Raw genomic sequence first — 21257 nt, forward strand, 5'->3', positions numbered from 1 at the left:
ACACACACACACACACACACACACACACACACACACGTGTAGATGTTTTAAGGGAGATACTCTGTATAGGTGGAGAAATCTATTCCCATATATATATATATATATATATATATATATATATATATATATATATCCAATTGTGGGTTACTTCCTAATGAATTGCTTGTTAAAGAGGTCCCAACCTCCCCACCAAACAGGCTTTTGTCATTTTATTTGTTTGCCCTACAAAGCTAGATGATTAAGACCCATTGACAAAGAAACTGTACACATTGGTTGCAGGATACAGAGAAAACTGGCACTGAACTGGCAGCTTCCCTTTTTCCAGGCTAGTTCTCATGGTTATGGAGGCTGCTGAAAGAGAAAGGACATCAGTGATTTTTAACTGGTTTCTAATAAGTGAATTGTATGATCTATGGGCTCACTTGTGCAACAGTGGCAGAAACAGGGGTAGAAACAACTGTTCTCTTGTTGAGTTTGAGACTTCCGCCACAGGAAAGAATTCAAGTCTTGTTCTAGAACCTGTTCAAAAACCCACAGTGAGGGAGATAATAGGCCCAAGGTGGGGGGATGGAATAACATCCTCTTAAGTATTCATGCTGATGCCTGTAGATAATAAACTACTGACAGCCTTAGTCAAAGAAGTGTCTCCTTACAGTGAATAACTATGCATGCAGAGTCAATGCTGCAGAAGGTGCTGAGAAAAAGGTTCAGCCCTAAAAAGGTCAATTATGGCTCCCTCTAAAACCTAGGGAATATTATAGAGAGGTAATGGGAAGAGCATAAAAACTGGAAAACAAGAAAAGGGCAGGAAATTAACTTCTTGGTAGGGCACAGCCATTGTAATCACAATCTCATGGCAGCTATGGATACTTGCACTGCCTGCACAAGAATGGGGCAGCTATAGTCACACACAGATGGAGGAGGTGCTGATCTGTTTCTACCCTCACTGCTGGACTATGAGCTACTGATAGATTTAAAGACTGGGAAGTCATTGTCTTCATCGAGCTTGCGCTGCTGCCCCCACAAGACTCTAATGTAGAGTTCTAATCCAATGGCCATACAGATGGCCCTGTGTAAAGCAAGTAGGTCACAAAATAAAACCGAAAGTTGTTGCTGGTGTTTCTTGTCCTGCCAAATCACACCACCCTTCTCAGCCCCAAATAAACACACAGATGCTATATCAATTCTAAAACTGTTGGACAATGGCTAGGGCTTCTTGCTAGCTAGCTCTTTCTCTTAATTATTAACCCATAACTACTAATTTATGTATTTCTACATGGCCTTATCTTACCAGAGAACACCTGGCACATCCTATCACCCTAGTCTCTATATGGTGTCTCTCCAAGGTTTCTCTTTGCCTACCTTTCCCAGAATTCTCCTTGTCTCCTAGTCCCGCCTATCTTCCTGCCTCTATTGGCCAAACAGTGTTTTATTCATCAACCAATAAGAGAAACACATATACAGAAGGACATCCCCCATCAAAAAAGTATGAGTCTGGAAAAGGATTGGCAGAGCTGGAGCTGACAGGATTAACAGGGATGGGAGGGAAATAACCAAAACCACATAATATACATGTATGAATTATAAAATAAAATTAACCATTAAAAATTAGTATTTGAAGAAAAAAAGGCAAAAAAATCAGAAGAAAAAAGAAAAGAGCAAAAAGCACATCTTGTATTTGATTAAAAATGTATTGTAACTACTGACAGAATAAACATTTTTCACTCACAAAACAGTAATCCCAAGATGTTTTATGATGTTAGCATAATTGTTATCCAGAACCAAAAAAAAAAAATACCAGACAGAACAAAACAACAAAATATATCTAATTTCCATTAAGCTTTTTAATATACATGCATGATTCTAGGCACTGACTGTGGTTTCATGAGCTCGTTTGATCCTGTCACCCCCACAGGGAGACAATGTTTTCATACCCAAAGCAGAGTATCAGAATAATTTGTCAATTCTTCATGAATATTAGAATGGTTGTCAATGTTCTGTTATAACTATGCTGTCAATCATTTAATAGTTTAAACAGTATCTTTAAAATGTATGTTAGGTAAAGGCAACGTTTTCTGAATCTGACTTAATCACCATTTATAACTTTGTAGTACATAACATAAGCAAAATTAAAATGTAAGCAAAGTACTTAGAATATATTTGTCTAGCTAAAACAAAGAGACTTATAGCAAGGAACCATTGGAAGACCAGTGAGCTTATAGCATACAGATGCACACAATCGCAGGTGGCGAAAGGGGATGTTTACATACATAAGCAGATGTGGAAGGTCATTAGTCAACAAGGAGTGACATCTTACTGTGGTGACGTGAAGTTATTCATAATGTCCAATCACAAACTGCCTAGGAGCCCCAATCAGTGGATGAAGAGCCTGTGAGCATTCTAACTTGAGGAAAAGCTGACCAATGTAGTAGAGTGAAATAGAAGCTAACTTCTGTCATGTTCACTGGGAATATTCCAAGGTGCTCCACCACTGGTATTTTCTCATTAAAAGGACTGTGAAACATACTACTTATTAATGGTTTTTATAGTGTCCACACAATTGTGAGGAAACCATTTCCATTGTGATATAAGTATCAACCTTTTTTGTTTTACAAAATAAAATGGTTATTTTATTGAAACATATCCAATAAAATACCCCATGAAGCAACTGTCATCCATATAAAATATATGAACAGGACCAGAGAAATGGCTTAGTGGGAAAGACACTACCAAGGTTGACATTCTTAGCTTGCTCCTTGGCACCCTTCTGTTGCAAGGAGAAAACTGACTCCTGAAAGGTGTCCTCTATATCCATATTCATATATACAATAAATAAAATAAATATAATTTAATAATACATGTTAACAATTACCATGAGTCTCAAAAACACATTGTTTCTCCTGTCCTGGAACTTATATTTCTGCTACAGAAGTCATACCGATCATCAATTTTGTGGAAACAGACTCCCTATCCTTGAAGTCACACATTTTAAATTCCTTGTGCTTGCAGGGGTCAAGGGGAGAAGTTTACAGTGTCCAACAGTCTTTTGGCAAATTAAATGGCAATGTCAACAAAGCAGAAACTGCTGACTTATCTCCAGTGTGTGCCCTGGTATTGATCACCCCAAGAAGCCTCTGGGAGCTAAGTTTCTGTCTCTGATATCAGGCGGAACAGGCTGCTAAGACTCACATCAGGATATTCACAATCACCACATTGATCCTTGCTGCCGAAAATAGAGAAGTGAAGAAAACCAACTCACTGAAAATATTGATTGTACTCACGTGTTAAAATTTATAAGATAAATAAAGGGAAAGGAGATGGACAGACAGACAGACAGAAGAACAGAGCTGCAGCACTCTGCCTGCTCTTTGATGTCATAGTCAAGTAGGCATGGTCTGTAGTGTTTTTGTTTTGTTTTTGAAGCTATCAGCTGTGTTTTTACAAGAAGACCTGTCTTTCTCAGGTCAGACCTCTGTGGAGGTGGTTTATGTGGCTTATATAGCAAACATGCATTGATGAATCTGAAGGCCAGAAGCCCAAGGTCAGGTGTGTCATGCTCTTGGATGTGGGGAGACTCCACTCCAGTCTTCCTTGTCTTCTAGGCTATTGGCATCATCACTGAGGCTCTATCCACTGCATCTCATGGAACCCAGTTGTCCCTTAGACCCCTCCTCCATCACACTGGGGACTAGGGTTTCTGCATATGAATTTGGTGGGTGTTAACATTTACTTTACAGCAAGGCCCCAGAAGAATACTTTCTACACAGAAATATAGTCATACAATCACTAAATAACTAAATAATAATCCATACCTGTTGGGTTTGTTTGCTATAGGAAAGCCCAGCGTGGATCAATACACACTCCTTCTAACTTTATCTTGACACAGATACTAGAGCCCACTAGCATAGTCTGTGTCATGTAGTGACATATGGGTCAGTGACAGAAGGAATATAGAATTAAATATATGTACTCACGAAGAAACAGTCCTTTCCCTAAGTGAAATAGCTGTTTTTCTCAGTGGCTTTCATTTCCTTAGAGGATTTTAAACTGAAGAAAAAAATCCCTCATAGTAACATTGAAGATGGGAAGTCATTATATACTTACTAGTAAAGTAGGAAAAGAATAAAACAGAGATGAGAATAGTTGGAATAAACAAAAGAACCAGTAGGATGGCAAGTCTAAATATCATCATAGAAACACATTTAGACAAGTAGTCTTCATCTGTAAATAAAAGATGGGAATTATAAAATTGAATTTAAAAAGCAACAATCAAATATGTGTTGTCTATGGGTATGGTAGTTTGGGTGTAACTGGCCCCCATAATCTCATAGGAAGTGGGACTATTAGGATGTGTGGCTTTATTGGAGTGGATATGTCCTTGTCAGAGGAAGTATGTCACTGTGGGGGTGGACTTTGGGTTTCCCATACTCAGAATATTGCCCTGTGTCTCAGATATAGGACTCTCAGCTACTCCTCCAGCACCACGTCTGCCTGCATGCTCCTTATCACAACAGTAACGGACTGAACCTTTGAAACTATAAGTGAGGCCCCTCAATTAAATGTTTTCCTTATAAGAGTAGCCATGGTCATGGTGTCTCTTCAGACCAATAGAAACCCTAACAAGACAATGAGGAATCTTCTTTTTAAATGACATGCATAACTTTACATATCTTTAATCGTACATTCCTCTATCACTTACCCAAACATGATATAGAACGTGCTAGTGGGCCACAGTACCTTGCCAAGATGAAGTCAGAAAGTGTGTGTATTGACACATTAGGCTTTCATGAAGCAAACAAAAGCAACAAGTGTGGATTATTATTCAGTAACTTCAAAGTAAAATGAGGGGGATATAAATGATCTGTTAGCCACCAATCTACTTACATGTTTCATATATATGTGTACATGCATGGAACACCATATGTAAAACACAAGAAATCCAACAAGACAGACCTGAGGGAGAAGCGAGTGTGTGTGGATTTCTACATGTCTTCCAAGGACCGATGGATGAGACACCAGCACTATCACCTGAGGTGACACTTGCCAGGGGCCTCTGCCTCCTATACTATGACAAAGCAACTCAACTCAGACTTGAATTTTGGAGGAGAATGGGTCATCATTCCTGCCCATGGGATTGCAAGGATAATTTCCACCAGCCACAGAAGTTTAACTTTTGTCTGCTTTCATAGCTGGAGAGTGTTGGCCAAAGCTTTTTACTGCAATCAGCAGGCCAGGATGGAAGATGGTCTCTGTCCTTGGTGTTGAATCAACAGCCACTAGAGTCCCTTCTCAGTAAGATAAGCCACTCCATCTTACAGCCCAGGTCCCAGTCACAACTTTGCCTGGTCTGTCAATGAAGCAGTCTATCACTGAATATTCTGGCCACCCCTGGATATTTGTTTGTCTTGGGGGTGGTTATATTGGTGTTCCTATTGTTCAGGGAACCCTTAGGTAGTATCCTGGGAGACAGGTCAGAACACTCTGACTTGAACTTTACAATGTTTTTATTTTCTCTGGATATTTGTGGGCTTTTTATTTCCTTGTGTTTAAGAACTGGACAGATCACTGTTAGGCCTAGACACAGTTTATTCTTGTAACAAAAATTTTGAAGATATAATGAGGCTTTCTACAGCCCAGGAAACTTTTCTTGATAACTTACTAGTCACTGTTTTCAAAGTATTGGTACCAATGCATTGGAAACTTGTGTTTCTAACAGTTGTAACTACACCCATGACTTTGCCCTTCACATCCCAGCTACTATTTCCCAAGTCTTGCTTTTCCCCTAAGCATGCTGTAATATTCCATATTCTTTTCCACACAGGGTTCATGCCTTGCACTGTGAAACTTCCCCTTCATTGCTTTGAGAGCCTCACTGACTGCCCCATCATTTAGATTGTATCCTGTTCTTCCAGACCTTTTGTGTGCTTGGGCTTACTTCATGTCATTCTACACAATGGCATCTCTGTGACTTTTATAGCAAGTCTAAAGTTTTCTAAATGAGAAATGGAAAATAACACTTTCTAAGCCCCCCTTCAGCTCTTTGCAAGGCATGGTGCTCCAAGCTGGACTTCCTCTTTCCATTTCCAGAGAATGCTGTAGACTCACTAGGATGTATGCAGCCCTGCCCTGGCCCTGGCCTGTGGCTGGGAAATGCTCACCGATGGCAGATGTCCTTCTGTTTATATGTTTCTCTTATTGGTTGATTAATAAAAACACAGTTTGGCCAATAGAGGCAGGAAGATAGGCGGGGCTAGGTGACAAGAAGAAGGCTGGGAGAAAGGTGCTAAAGAGAGATGTCACGTAGAGACTGGGAAGTTAGCATGTGCCAGGTGTTCTCTTATAAAATAAGGCCATGTAGAAATACATAAATTAGTAGTTATGGGTTAATAATTAAGACAGAGCTAGCCAATAAGAAGCCCTAGCCATTGTCCAACAGTTTTAGAATTGATATAGCATCTGAGTGTTTATTTGGGGCTGAAGAGGCTGGGGGACCTGGAGGGGCAAGAAACTCCAGCAACAGCTCATTTCCTAATCCATGGCATTATAAAGGTGTTTTCATCTTCCAGAGCCTCCTACAGTTTGGTGTGAAGCCAATGTCATGTCCCTTCTAAAACTTAGAAGATGTGAGTGGGCACTGGATGGCGTTCTGGGAACACACTTCTTTACTCCCTGTCAGAGCAGTTGTCCTGATCTCCCACATGTCCACCTGCTGTACATGGCAGTGCTGAACACCAGGTTCCTGAAGGACTTAGATATGCTCAGGAGAAGTGATGGCCCCGAACCACTACATGGTCTCCTATACAAGGAATGATAGGGAAAGCCAGCTTCAGCATCCCTTCTGATGTGGTGACTCAAAAGTAGAACCCGTGCTCCCAATGTGGTATCATCTCCAGGCAGCTGATGTCGCTTAGAGACCCATACAGTCTGGGTCTCTAACCTGCATTTTTATTTCACCTTGGTTTTCTGTTTCTACCAAACTGGTTATTTTAGTTGCCTAATTAGAAAGAAGTTTGAGTTCTGACAATGTGATGGTTAGCTTTGTCACAACCTGGAATCTGGGAGGCCGTAACTGAAAATTTGTATAGATGTGGTTGGCCTGAGTGCGTGTCTGTGAGGGAGTGTCTTGATCATCAGTTGAGGTTGGAATACTCACCCAGAATGTGGGCAGCATTATTTCACACCTGGGATTCACTGTGTTAAGCATAGAGAAAGCTGACTGAACCTAAGTTCAATCAAGCAAGGGTCTGTCTATTCCCTGTCTCTTGACAGTGTGATGTCACCACCTGCTGGAGATCCTGCCATGACATTCCTGAAATTATGGGATGTAAACTGGAATTGAAAGTCAAAGAAACCCTTACTCTCCAAATTGGTTTTTGGGCAGAGCATTTTATCACAGCAATGGAAATGAAGCCAGAAGAGATATTTAAATGTCACCTTAACCCAGCTTCTTTCTCATGGTATACATAAAAACAGCAAACCCCCTTTCAGAGAAAACTAAAGTCGTAGAAATAAAGGCACAACTCACTGTTTCCCATCATGATCTCTACTTTGCTTTTCTTTTAAGTTTACTTATTCTTTTAAATTACATTTTACATTCCAACCACAGTTCTCCCTCCCATCCCTCCTCTGGCTCCCACCTCCCCCCACAGCCTATGCCCAGTTCACTCCTCCTCACAGGTAAGGGCTCTCATGAGGAGTCAACAAAGTGTGGCACAATAGAGTGGGGCAGGGCCAAGCCCCTCTCCCATGCATTGAGACTGAGCATGGCATCCCACCATAGGGAATGGGCTCCAACAAGCTAGCTCATGTACCAGGTTTGTATTGTGGTCCTACTGCCAGAGGCACCTCAGATAGTTTAAGCTTCACAACTGTCTCCCACATATGGAGAGCCTAGTTTTGTCCCCTGTAGTCTCCTCAGCTATTGGTGTAGAGTTCAACCAAGCACCAGGCTGAGCTCTGGGATTCCAGTCAAAGAGAGGAAGGAGGGAATTATGTCAGCAAGAGAGGTCCAGATCATGATGGAGACAGCTGAACCCAGCTCATGGAAACTCATGAACTCTACTTCTTATGAATAAAATCAGCAACAAGGAAGTAGAATCTGAATTCTCATCCTGCAGACCCATTTCCTGATCAACTATGGAGCGTTGTACTCCCCTGCCACTGCAAGAGCATCCTCCTGCTCTGCTGCTCTTCTTCACAGTGCAACAGCCAGAATTCCCTAAGACCTCCAGTGTCCCCGACACACGTCTGGCCTCAGACATGTCTGTCCTGAGAATCAGCACTGGGTCCTGACGCCAGGTCAGACACAATGTTTTCTGTCCCCATGCTTTGTTTCTTTGCTTTTGCTCCTCTGAGATCCCGTGTATCACATCCAAGTATGCAAATGTTTTGGATTTCTGACAAGCTGGGGCCTTGTGTGGTACAAATGAGAACATCCTCTCCCTTGAAGCTCTCTGTTCAGCATCAGAGGACTGCAGAGGATCTGATGCCAGCGATGATGCAGAGGCTGTATGCAGAGCTCATTACCATGGGGGAATCTTCCAGAAACTTTAGTTTTCCCTTAAAAACCTTTTACCATTCTTTATTGCTGTTGAATGTCTCCTGGAGGACCAGAGCTGATTCCCTGATAAAGTACATGCTCCGCTATTGGCCCAGGGAGTCAGATAAGGTTCATGTGCGAAGAAAAAAAAATCCAGTTGCCAGCAAGATTTTCACAAAAATTGCTTGAATTAGTCAACACTGTGTAACTTACACGTGAACAAATTACATCCCTGTTTTACATGTGTATATTTGAATAAATACTATTTATCTCATTCTATGGGGCAAGTGCTCACAGTTTGTAAATGAATGGATGCTTCTAAATATGATTTTATTGTCTATCATCTGTTTACCCATCATCAATCATTTATCATCCACACATTATTTATCAGTCATGTATCAATCATGTATTTATCACTTACCATTTTTCTACCATCTAGCAATCAATTATCTTTCGATCTCCATCTATATACCTATATACAGGTTGGTGACACCTTGTCCAAGTGAAAGACCTTGTCTTAATAAAAACAAGAGGACACCTGAGGAAGGACACTCAATGTTATCATCTGGTATTGCATACACACATGCACACACTCATGATCATACTCACACCTGCAGGCAGACATACACATGGGTGTGTGCACACGGAGAGTATTCTTGTGCTCAAAGTACCTTGACTCATTGTTTCTTAGGAGAATGACACACTCAACCAAAGCTTATCAGAAAGCACCAGATAGAGAATAAGACTTGGGATACTAGAGACACATCTCCAGTGGCAACTGCAACAGCTGAGAACTTGGCAGATGAGTGAAGACCTAGTTCCACCCCATAATATCAACCTTGAAAAGAGTGAAGACAGTCATCAAAGGTCAGCTTCTCTTACTTTTAAAAAATAGTCATTTTTACTTTTTATTTATGTGTGTGTATGCCATGTGAGTACAGGTGCCTGGAGAGGACAAAGAAGATATTGGATTTACTGGAGCTGGAGTTACATGTGATTGGAAGCCACTTGAGTTGGCTCCAAAGTTCTCTTCAAGAGGACTCTCTTAACCGCTGAGTTACTGCCCCAGCCTCCTCTTAATTTTATATACATACATACATACATACATACATACATACATATGGTTCTGTCTACTCTATACTGACCTACCAGCTTCATGTGTGCAAGCACATATGATATTCTGAAGTGTACATTTTTCAAACACAAGGATTTGTGCTATTCCTGCACTTGCCTTGTGGTTGTTTTTCTAAACCATACTTGGACGGAGCCTGCTGCATTCTTACTCTTTCATAGTCATCAGCATCCTCTGAGGTACATGCAACCTCTTAACTGTAATCCCCGTAAAATCAAATGAGAAATCAGATCACATACTTCCCACATACAACGACACAGGGTATGGGAAGAAAACAGCACACATGAGAAAAGTACTAGACCAAAGCAAGACCTAAAACCAGCTGAGCAAACACCTATCTCCATGTCTGATATCAAAATGTTCTTCAGATCTTCAAATCCATCCAGCATTGAAGTGTGACTGCAACACACTTCCTTCTCTTGGGCTGGTTCCACTCCCTGTTATCAGTGTTCCTCAATGGGTATCTCTAACATCTTGGAGTCTCCAACACAATCTGGGCTTTGCCTTGACAGCTTCATACAATGGCCTCTCTGGACCAGAGTCCTATGGCTGAGTCTACTATGATCTGTTGATTGTGGGGGCTGGAACATGGTCCCCTCCTTCAGTTACATCTTCACCAGCTTTCTGTTTTTGATGGTTTCCTTCCTAAGCTTGGCTGTCCTGGAAATTGCTTTGTAGACCAAGCTGGCCTTGAACTCAGATATCTGCCTGTCACTGTCTGGGATTAAAGGCATGTGCCACCACTCCTAAACCATTTCATAAATTGGAAGCTTAGCTGGGTGGGATCTTGCCCCTAAGTCACCACTCCCTTTATTCCATTTAGCATCAGGCTTTTCTTTAAACTTTTCTCTGGTGATCTTTTTCTTCTACAGCTGTATATTTTATATTTTATCTTTTTCAGCTTTCTCCTTTTCATTATGGGATTTATTGGAATAATTTACAGATTGCAATCCAGCAAATTGAAAAATGGCTGGCTGTGAACAGAAAGTCCAAGAATCTAGTAGTTTCTCAGTCTCACTAGGCTGGATGTCTCAGCTGGTCTTCTGTATATTTTGGAATCCAAAAGAAGTAGACTCCAACGCCATTGAAATAAAGGACGTTCTAGCAAGGTGAGGGCAAGCGAACAAAGAGCAAAAGCTTCCTCCTTCTAAGTCCTTAGACAGACTTCCCACAAAAGGTGTGGCTAAAACTAAAGCTGTGTCTTTCTGCCTCAAGATCCAGATCAAAGGTGGGTGTTTTCCTTCCTCAAAGGTCTGGACTAGAAGTGGACTCACCCTCTTCAAGGCAAGCAGAAACTCTCGCACAGGTCTGCCCTCCATTTCTGGATTGTAGTTCATTCCGGATACAGTCAAGTTGACAACCAAAACAACCATCACACCATCTTTTTATTGGAAATAAATTATTTTATCCTAAAAGGGGAAACAAAGTTAGGAGACATATTTCAGTTCACATTTCTGTGTATTCATTGTACATAGTTTATAAGGGTGAGTATGGTAGGCACATCTCCGTTCTTTACTCTACATACAATTTTTAAATTGCATGTCTTTCCTGCAAAATGACCCCAAAAGAGGCTGAGTCTACTTCAAAGGTGCTTATATGTGTGACATAAGTGTCACAGCTGCTTCCCTGGATACCCATGCAAAACGGGATGCTAGCATCAATCAATCTGTTCTTCCCTAGACTCAGCCACATGCATGCCTGCTTTCCATGTGACACAGTAATGTTATATATATGTAAGTCCCTGTCACAACCCAAGAACAGGCATAGCAAATGAAGACCTTCCATATCATGAAGCCCAAGCTGCCTCTCCCTATAATCTCACCAGGCAGTGATACTGTGTGTGATATGGTCCACACCTGGAGAGAATAGGGCCCTGACAGGCCCAGGCTTGCTTGCTGCTGTCATTGCTGACAAGACAAGCCGCAGCTGGCCCTTCTGTCAAGTCATGGGGTGTAGTGAGATATCCACCCCGCCCACACCTGTAGTCACAGGTGAGGACGTGATGGAGGAGAGGACTAGATCTGGGGCCTGGACCCCAGAGCTCTCTCTTGCTTCTGGATGGGTCACAGGGAGATTTTGCCATATCCTGTGGTTGTGAAAAGTTTGTACTCATATATCCCAGTGACTGAAGCTATGGGTGGCTACCCTTAAGCTCAGGGGGGTGATCTCTGGCAGACTCCATCCTGACACCTACCCATAAGTTCTCAGAACCTCACACTCCTGGGTGGATCCAATACTGAAAGGCTAGGAAAAATCAGAAAAATGGCCTGAAGTTTGATTCCAGAAAAAAGCAAACAGTAAACAGAGACATGATCTCAAAGAAGTAGCTGCTTAAGCACCCAGTAAAAAAAGACCGAATTTGACTTCTCAACAAAACCAGATGGGATGATACATGCAGAGTGGGAGGAGGGAAATACTCTGAAATTTTACATGATCTGAGTAAACTCCTCAGAATGATGAAGTCCTGGGCTGCCATCACACCTATATAAAAGACTATTGATTAATAAGAGAAAAATATTATGAAAATACTCAAGAAATGAAGCTGACTCTCCACAGCATCACTGTTGACATTATTTAATAGGGCAAGAAAGTACTTAATTTAAAAATCCATGCCCCATGTAATCCTATACAATCAGAGCAATTCGTTCCACAGCCAAGTTCAAGATCTGATCTATATTCAATTTTGGTCCAACTCGCCATAGACACTGAACTGAAGCAATACCACATTGTCAGATAAGTACCACTAACAGTCATTAGAAGCTCCACTTGAAAAGAAATGGCTACTTTCTTCCATTTTACACTATTAAGTAGCCTAAACACCCCACCTTTCATATATGGAGAAACAAAAATAGCCCTGGGATTAAGTTACTTTATTTTCTAATTGATAGAATTAGTTTCTAAGCTACTGAATAAAATAAAAGCATTTGTGTTAAGTTGCCATGCAATAAAGAGGTAGTTAACATAAACTTAATTGTTAGGCTGGATGTGTATAGGAATGGGGGGACACTAAGAGCCCAGAAAATCTCTGCATTGTGTTCTGTTACTTGAAAAATAATAATTAAAACCTCTCTTCCACCACCCCCCAAACAACCCAAGCTCTTGCTTATGTTCAGCAAACACCAAAGAGCTTCATTCCATCTTCATGCCCTAATCCCAATTATTTTTTATCCCCAAATTTAGGGTAGTGTGCATCTTTCCTCCTTGGTGTGTTGATAACAGTAATGACAAGGACAAAACCCGAGTTAACCTGAGGTGGTTGCGGTCACAGACCAGACAAGGTCAGTTGCTCTCCTGTGTCTGACACTGGATTCTTCAAACTAACCACTGACTAGAAAATCTGCCCTGTCTCCTGGTTGGCAGCCCATTGCAGGCCATGCAGCAAACCCACAGGCTGAGGGGTCAGTCCAGTGGGAAGGTTCTGTGTTCAGTGCTTTTGAATGAAGAACTGAGTCCGATATAGGGATTTTTAGTGGTCTGTCTGTAAAAATGCCTTTATGATCTGGTCAGAATAACGCTGTGTACAATACAGCTTCCTTAGGAAAATGCATGAAACACATGGGGACAAAGATCCACATCCCTGTTACCACCCCTCTCATACCTGGTAGGCAGATGGCACTGTAGGCTCTGACCTCTTTATCTATGAGGTCACTGGAGTTCCTTGAAAACACACACAAGGCTGTGTGTTATCGATGGGTGATGAGCAGTCAGGCTGCAGCACTACCACAGGAGGGAAACTCCCATCAGTACACAGGGTGCTTGAGTAAATGCTATTTTATGTACATAAATAACAGAGACATATGGACAGAGATGGGAAGTGGGGCTTACTTGGCCTGACTGATATCTTTCTTGTCAAGGGATAGGTATTTATGACTTGATTCTGCCTCACAGAGATAGGGTGAGGCAAGCAAAGACTCTTTATGAGCAGAGACCTTGCAGCAACCACTGGAAAGAAACATTGGTATGTAATACAGTAAGGGGTAACTTCTGAGGAAGGAAGTGGGGTGTGTGTGGCTCAGGCATTGTGCCACTCTGCCCTGAAACAGTCACAAACTCCAACTCTGGACACGTAAGGTCACCAGAATCAAATATTTTGTACCTATGACAAGAGAAGTCATAGATTTGTCACCTATTCAAGCATCCCCAAATTCGATGGTGGATGAACTGTGTCCTTGGCTCACATTTCAAACCAAAGAGTACAAATGCAAACCAACACATAACCAGGAAAACCAGCCATGTTTCATTCACCACCATGGGACTGCTATACTAGCCAAAGCTTCCAACTGGCCAAACTGCTTGTATGATGAACTTGGCCATGGTCTTTCTTCGGAATCACACTGGTCATCCTTCCACACACTATCATTGACTGACAGATATGGGCTATCTCTAAAGAGCACTCTTGCTCTGACCCCCAAGCTGAGGAACAATGCTGTTTTAAATGAAGTCAATCCCACAGATTCACACCAAATGTTCATATGAAGTTCTTCAAGGGCAGCCATGAGATAGAAGTCATAAGCAACCCTAACAGAATAACAACAGATATTTCCCACTGGCCACAAAGTATACTGACATACTTATTCTATGGTTTCAATGGGCACAACATAGTATTTTCAACCTCCCTAGATCTCTCTTGGCTAGCTCCCTCCTTCCTCCAGCTCATCTTTGCAGGGCTACTCTTAATCACACTTCTGGGAGAAGATATGGTCTCTCCTGGACATCTCCAATTTCTCTGACCACCTTAACTCTTTTTCTAAATGATCCAAATGTTTCGTTTATTCATTTCTTTCATTTGAGGTTCTCTTTGATGACATCATTGGCCTGAGATTCTTTGCTGTAGTCCTTAACCACTATGTAACTTCAACTACCCACATTAGTTGGTTTACTCTCTTGATCAGCTTTGCAGAGGCCTCCCCATCTCCCTACTTTCTCTTTGGCACTAACCTTAGTTAGGATGATCTGGTGTTCAACTCAAAGGGCTTCAACTAATTTGATGTACTTAGGCTCATCTCATATGGATGCAAACACACAGTGATGGCCTTGACACTTGCCTGAGGCTTTGGCAGCTTTGTGAATGCCACATGTTATCCCATCTTGGATGAAGGTCTTCAGCATCCCATTTGAAAAGTTGTTAACGTCATTACACCTCCAGTAGCAGTGCCTTTCTTGGCCATGGTGGTGTTTTTGTAGGTGAGGCTGAATCCTGATACACCACAGATATACCAGAGAATCTGCCTCTTTGAAATTTGCTGCATCAGAGTCAAAGCTTGCCCTGCACTGCCTCCTCATTGGCATCAGTACAAGACCATCTAGACCTTGCCAGCACGGTGCTGCACACCTTCCCAGAACCCAGGAGACAGAGACAAGTACATCCAGGTGAATTCAAGGTCAATCTAGTCTACATAGATATTTTCAGGACATCCGGGACCACACAGAGAAACCATATCATAAAACACAAACAAGAAAATAAAAACACGTATACACACAGATACACACTCACTCAAAGAAACTACAGAAAGAAAGACTTTACCAGTGATAGTATGAGGTATTTATAAGCTTATAAATATGAGGTATTTATAAGCAGTGTGGTTCAGAGAGCAAACTGAATCCTCCTCGTTCTTTCTTAAAATAAGGTGGGTGACAGATTTTCATACACACTTGTGTGCGATGTGATAGGAACATGATGTTTAACATTGCCTTAGACAAAAAGCAATAGGGCCAACTGACCATGGACTGAACTTCTGAAACCAAAAGCCAAAACAAATCCTTCCTCCTCCAAATTGGTTTTGTTCCCAGAATTTTGTCACAGTGCTGACTAACACAAGCCTGAAGTCTGTCAAGTATCTAATGACAGGTAAGTAGATGAACAAAATGCGCATATAATGGAATACATTTGCAAATAGAGGGAGGTAATGATACACACTACAGTGTGGGTGACCATGGGCACATTGTACTAAGTGACAGAAGTCTGGATTCAGAGGAGTACTGTATGACCCAGCTTACAGAAGGTTTGTTGTTCTAAAACACCTAAGAAAATTTAGTGGAGGGGTATAGGTTGCTGCTCAGTGAGCATGGGGTTTCAGTTTAGGGGTAATTACTTGTGAAAATGACACATAGATGTGCTGGATGCTGTCAATTGCACACCTAAGTGTGTTAAAATGATTAGGTGTGTGGTAAAGGCATTTGCCACTACGTGTGTGTGTGTGTGTGTGTGTGTGTGTGTGTGTGTGTGTGTGTACATATATGTATGTATATATGGTTATTTGTAAAACTGGTGTTCAAAGTGCTAGCAATGAACTTATAGATTCAGATAATGACTTGATCCCTAAGTACAAGATGTTCATAGAGAAAACTGCTGAATCCATACCTATCCTTCCTCGATGCCTTACAGGCTAATTTTGTATCTGTTTCCTAATTGCTTTTGTTTAAAATTAGACATAAATAATTAAGCACATACATTTTCATTGGCATGATAATTACCTTAAGAAGGGAAAAGAGAATTTTAAAACTGTTAGCAGAAGAAAATAAGCAGGTGGTCTGGCTACTGAGAGCATTGCTGTTCTTCCAGAATACTTGAGTTTGGTTACCAACACCCACGTCTTCAGCTGTAATCCAGAGGATCTGACACCATCTTCTAGCATCTGTAGGTATCTACAGCCATGTGACATATCCTGATATACACGCACATAAAATGAAAATATAAAGAAAATGTTGAGGTGGGGGGAGTCCCCCATGGAGGAGGTAGAGATTTCTGTGACCAGGATGTGTGTTGTAAGCACCTGGTGACCTTGCACTGGTGTGGTGAGGACCCTGGCGAGGAAAATAAAAGTAAAACCACCAGCCTGAGGCAGAGGCAAAAGTGGGTCTTCCTTGCTGGTATGCCAGAGGGCTTTCAGACCACAGCTTGGGAGTCTTAACTCCCTGACTACACTCCTCCCAGCTTCAGGATGAGGAAGGACCCCGCTTTCGCAGCTGAGAGAGGCTCCTGCTTTCCCATCTGTCATTCTGTGGGTCAGGTCGGCCAGTATTGATGGCAGTGGCCAGACCCTGGGTAATGTACTGGAAAGTCTTCTGCACGCCTCGTTCTACTTCACGGCTTGGGAATCTCCGGCCAGAGCCTGGCCCCGAGGAACAATCTGGCCCTTCTCAGGGCAGTGCCCTGTGGGCTGAACTGGACCAGGTTATGTTATGTTTCCTGGCAGACACTTCAATGCTGGTTTTGTGTGCAGCTGTAGCAGAACAAGAACACTAAACAAACGGGGGGCCTCAGGAGCCTGCCATTCATCAACCCTTCCTGACAACCCTCTGCCTAGGTAGACCCAGACAGTCGCCAGCCTCTTCCAAAGCCTTTTTTAAATTATTATTTCAAAGTATCTCCTCAAATGTCTTCCTTCCCAAACAAAAGTAGTATTCCCCAGTGTTCAAAAAGTCAGGTTGAGAAACCTGAGTGAGTGACTGTGACTATGGGAATGGCAAGGCCAGTCAGGAGCCTTGGGATGGCAAGAATCATTTACATGGAAATAACACGTCCTGTGGCCAACAATGATGGCTTGGCAAAGAATTTATGATCAGTGAGGATATGGACTTTCAAGATGTATAGATCTGAGAGTATTCAAATACACCACTATAAAAGAAGAAGGAGGTATAACCCATGATATGTAGTCGAGGCTTAGCACAGATGGCAAGGAAGTTAACTGAGCAGAGCCCGTGCCCTCAATCTGTACAGATGTGGTTTCAGAGGCGGAGTATCTGGAGTATGTTCCATTCTAAAGTGTCAGCATACTGCCAGCGGCCTCCATTGCAAGAATCTTACCTTGGAGGGCTATGCTGAAACATCTCTTTGGACACTGTTGGGAGGATAGAGGTTAGGGATATCATTAGCATCTAACACTGCCAGAGAGAACCCTTGAATTCCATGCCTTAGTAAATGAAAGTCAAAAGTGTACTACAACTAAACTGTAAGAGCGTCCCATCTTAGGCAGTGAAGATGCTGAGCAAGATGCCTGTCTCCTGAAACCACCAGGGTTTCCTAACCTGCAAAGTAGGCATTTCAAAGAGACAGCACAGACTCTCCCCAGAACTTCCAATAAGCTCCAAATAGACCCAGTGCGACTCAAGTGCAACAAAGTATAAGCACAGTGGTGATGTGCTCATTCCTCGGGATCTAAGAAACATCTTATTCACCTCGCTGGCACCAGAGAAACCCATCATGGAAACAATGGATCAATTCCACTGTGTAGAATAGACCCAGGAAATTGGTAGGGCAGGACTGCATGAGGCGGCTGGGGCGGGAGAACCAGACAGGCTCCTAGAAGGACTGAGGATGAGAAGGCAATGTGAGAGGAAGTAGGATAGAGGTTATCATCCTGGGGAAAGGTGTGGGGAAGGAGGTGTGGGAGAGACCTCGGCCTTGATGAAGACATGACAGGAAGTCAAGATGCAGAGCCATGTGTGGAAAGGGGAGAGTGACTAGAGTGACGTTTTCCAAATCCTCTGCATATGCAAGTCATAGAAGTGTGCTAAGTAAAGGGAAGCGGTGCTTGGAAACCCATCCTGGAGGCACCCTCTGTCCTGGACGGGACACGGCAAAGAATGGTGTATTGGGTGCCATCAAGGGAAGGACTTCAAAACCCACTTGGTTCAATCACTGAGGACTGAAGCTGAAGGAGTTGCGGGCCTTCAGATTATTGGGTTCATCCAGTGCTGTAGGCCTGTTTATTCCTCTTGATCAGGAGACTGGAGCAGTCCCAAATGACCATCCATTGCAGATGCGCAGACATGGTGGAGGCTCCTCACCCTATGGCACCCCGAGACGTTTATTAACCGCTGTGGTCTTTCTGCTCCAGAAGATGCAGTCTCTGCTCTTCCGATGCTCTCCACCACTCAAGAGAGCACAAGCCAGCCTCTCCTCTACCTTATAATTGATCACGTCTGCACCTGGAACCATGCCCAAAAGATATGGCCACCACTACAAGTTCACTGACAAGGCAAGATGCCGCTACAGATGGATCATCATGAGGGGAGCAGGTGTGGGTAGCAGGATGCAGGTCCTTGCTTCTAGAAGCCACAACCATGTGCACCAGAAGCTCAGTCATCTCAGTGTTCTACTCTCGGTTTTCTGGAGTGGATGCCATGGGTACAGTCTGCAGAGTGCATGGCCTCCCACAGAGTGCTGTAACATGGGTAGGGTGCTGATTGCAAATTTCAACATCCTGGCCAGCACACAGTGGTACAAGCAGGCTCTCGTCTCCCTGGCTCTGAAAGCATCACTCAAAGGCACTTGAAAGAACTCTACCTGCCCTCTGTTCAGCAAAGTCAGGTCAACAGTGGAGATGAGGATGAGCCTGCAGGACATGACGTCACTATATGCACCATGCTGCAACTCTGAAAGGATCCCCCAGTGTGACACACTCTGGGCCTTTCATTAATTTTTTTCTTAGTATTTTATGAACTTTTTGAGAATTTCATGTATGAGTACCGTGTTTACATCATTTCACCTCTCTCTCCCCTCCCTCCAACTCCTCCCATGCCCCCCATTCTTTATCAAATTCATTATATCCCACTCTTTAGTTAACATTGTTTTACTCTATCTATCTATCTATCTATCTATCTATCTATCTATCTATCTATCTATCTCTATCTCTCTCTCGTATTTAGAGTTGACCACTTGGGGTTAGATGACTTATCAGGAGGCTCATCCCTGGAGCAGATAGTCTCTCTCCCTTGATCAATAGTCATTGATTGCCTATATCTCTTTATCTAGACTTGGGTCTTTGTGAGATTTCCCTCATCTACCTTGGCATGTGAACTAGTGATATCATTTTTAGGCCTTGTTTGTGTAGCCATACTGTTGAGACTTCATGGGTATGGCTTCCCCATCACGCATAGAAGACAGTGTCTCGCAACAGACACTCTGAACCTCTGCCTCTTAGAATCTTTCTGTCCATTTTCCCACGTTGATCTCTAAACCTTGGGTGCAGGGTTGTGTTGTCATCAATCTGTCAGCTGGGATAGAACTCCTCATAGCCAATTCTTCTCTGAATTTTGACAAGTTGTGTCTTTCTGTTGTCTTTCAGTTGTCTCTCTGTCTCCACTGCAAAAAGAAGCACTTTAACCTTCCCTTTGTTTTTTTTAACAGCGGTTTCCCAGAGCATCATCACAGATGCTCCACAGAGGATCTTGCCTAGACTGAGAAACAGCTTACTCCAGTCATGTAGTCAGTAATCTAGGTGTGGAAGATGGTGCTATAGGATTATACATGTTACAAGTATGGTCCTCATGGACTGAATGTGTGCATGTGTCAAACATGTAATATATATGTATGTTAAACATAACATAATTTTCAAACTGTATTCTCTTAAATGCACATTGGCTATGGCCTGTGAGCTGATACTCTAGGGGAACAGTGGTCAGTAAAGCCACCCTGAGCTGCATGGTGATGTGGTGATGGTGACGGGAACTACCTAGCATTGAACTTATGTTCCATCAGAAAGATTGTTGGCTTCATTCGGGGCATGTACAAGACAGCCACTGAAATCTGGCATTGCTCAGGGTTCTGGAAATTTTGCCTGGAAGGGAACATGTGGCTGGCTGGTTCTCCTTGCTTCTTTGGCAGGGAGGGGCCACACCCTCTCCTTTCTCCTGGATAAACCCTGGAGACCCACTTCAACTTTCTACTTGTAATTCTCTTTCTGCCATATGGGTTGGGTCACACTCCTAAAATTCTTCTAGGGCCTAGAGCTGTCATCGTCGTGTGATAAATAGACATCAGGCCAGATGGCAGTTGAGTTAAACGAGGCTAAATGAGGCATGTGTTAGGGGAAGTGTTTCAGTTGGGGATCAGTCAAGGTCAAGAGTAGCCTGAGCTAGCAAGGGATTAAACCAGTTTGGGGTCAAGGTGAGAAAAGCAGCTTTGAAATAGAAGGTGAAGGTCAAAGATGAATTCTTTACATCTGTCCTTGAAGGGTTAGACAAAGGGGAGAAGGAAGAAGCTAGAGCCAGGTACTGCACCTGGGAAAGCTCCCAGGAGGCTCCTTGAGCCATAGAAATCCCTTCTCCCCACTGACATGACTATACAGTGCTTTCCTTGTCGTGTATTGAGGATCCAATATGAGGATCATGTTCCCTACATCCTGTGAGAAACCTCTTTTAGCATCTCCATGGTGTTCCACCCGAGGGCCTTGCAGGTTTGGCAGGTGGTGTTCTCATTGAATCTCTGCAATCCCTCTCTCCCATGGTGGAGCCCAAAGTGTGATCAATGTGTAAAATAACAAGAGCTGTTTATGTGAATGATTGGAGTTCACGGATATCATAGGTTGTGATTGTATATTACCCCATGGTTTCCAGGCTAAAAGTCTTCAGCACATTCTTTTACGTCATTGTGCATGGCAGAAAGCCTCTGTGTGACCCTGTTTCTGGAGAAGCCCTTTCTTTAAAAGGCTCCATCATCTTGTAGCACCCCTCCCCCCGCCATGCCAAGGCCTTGTCTCTAGTTCAAGGTGTTCAAAAAATGAGATTATAATATAGTTACATCATTTCCCCTCCCTTTCCTCTCTGTAAACTCTCTCATGTACCTTCCCTTGCTCTATTTCA

This window comes from Cricetulus griseus, chromosome 2 (genome assembly GCF_003668045.3).
Source record: "Cricetulus griseus strain 17A/GY chromosome 2, alternate assembly CriGri-PICRH-1.0, whole genome shotgun sequence".
Taxonomy (NCBI): domain Eukaryota; kingdom Metazoa; phylum Chordata; class Mammalia; order Rodentia; family Cricetidae; genus Cricetulus; species Cricetulus griseus.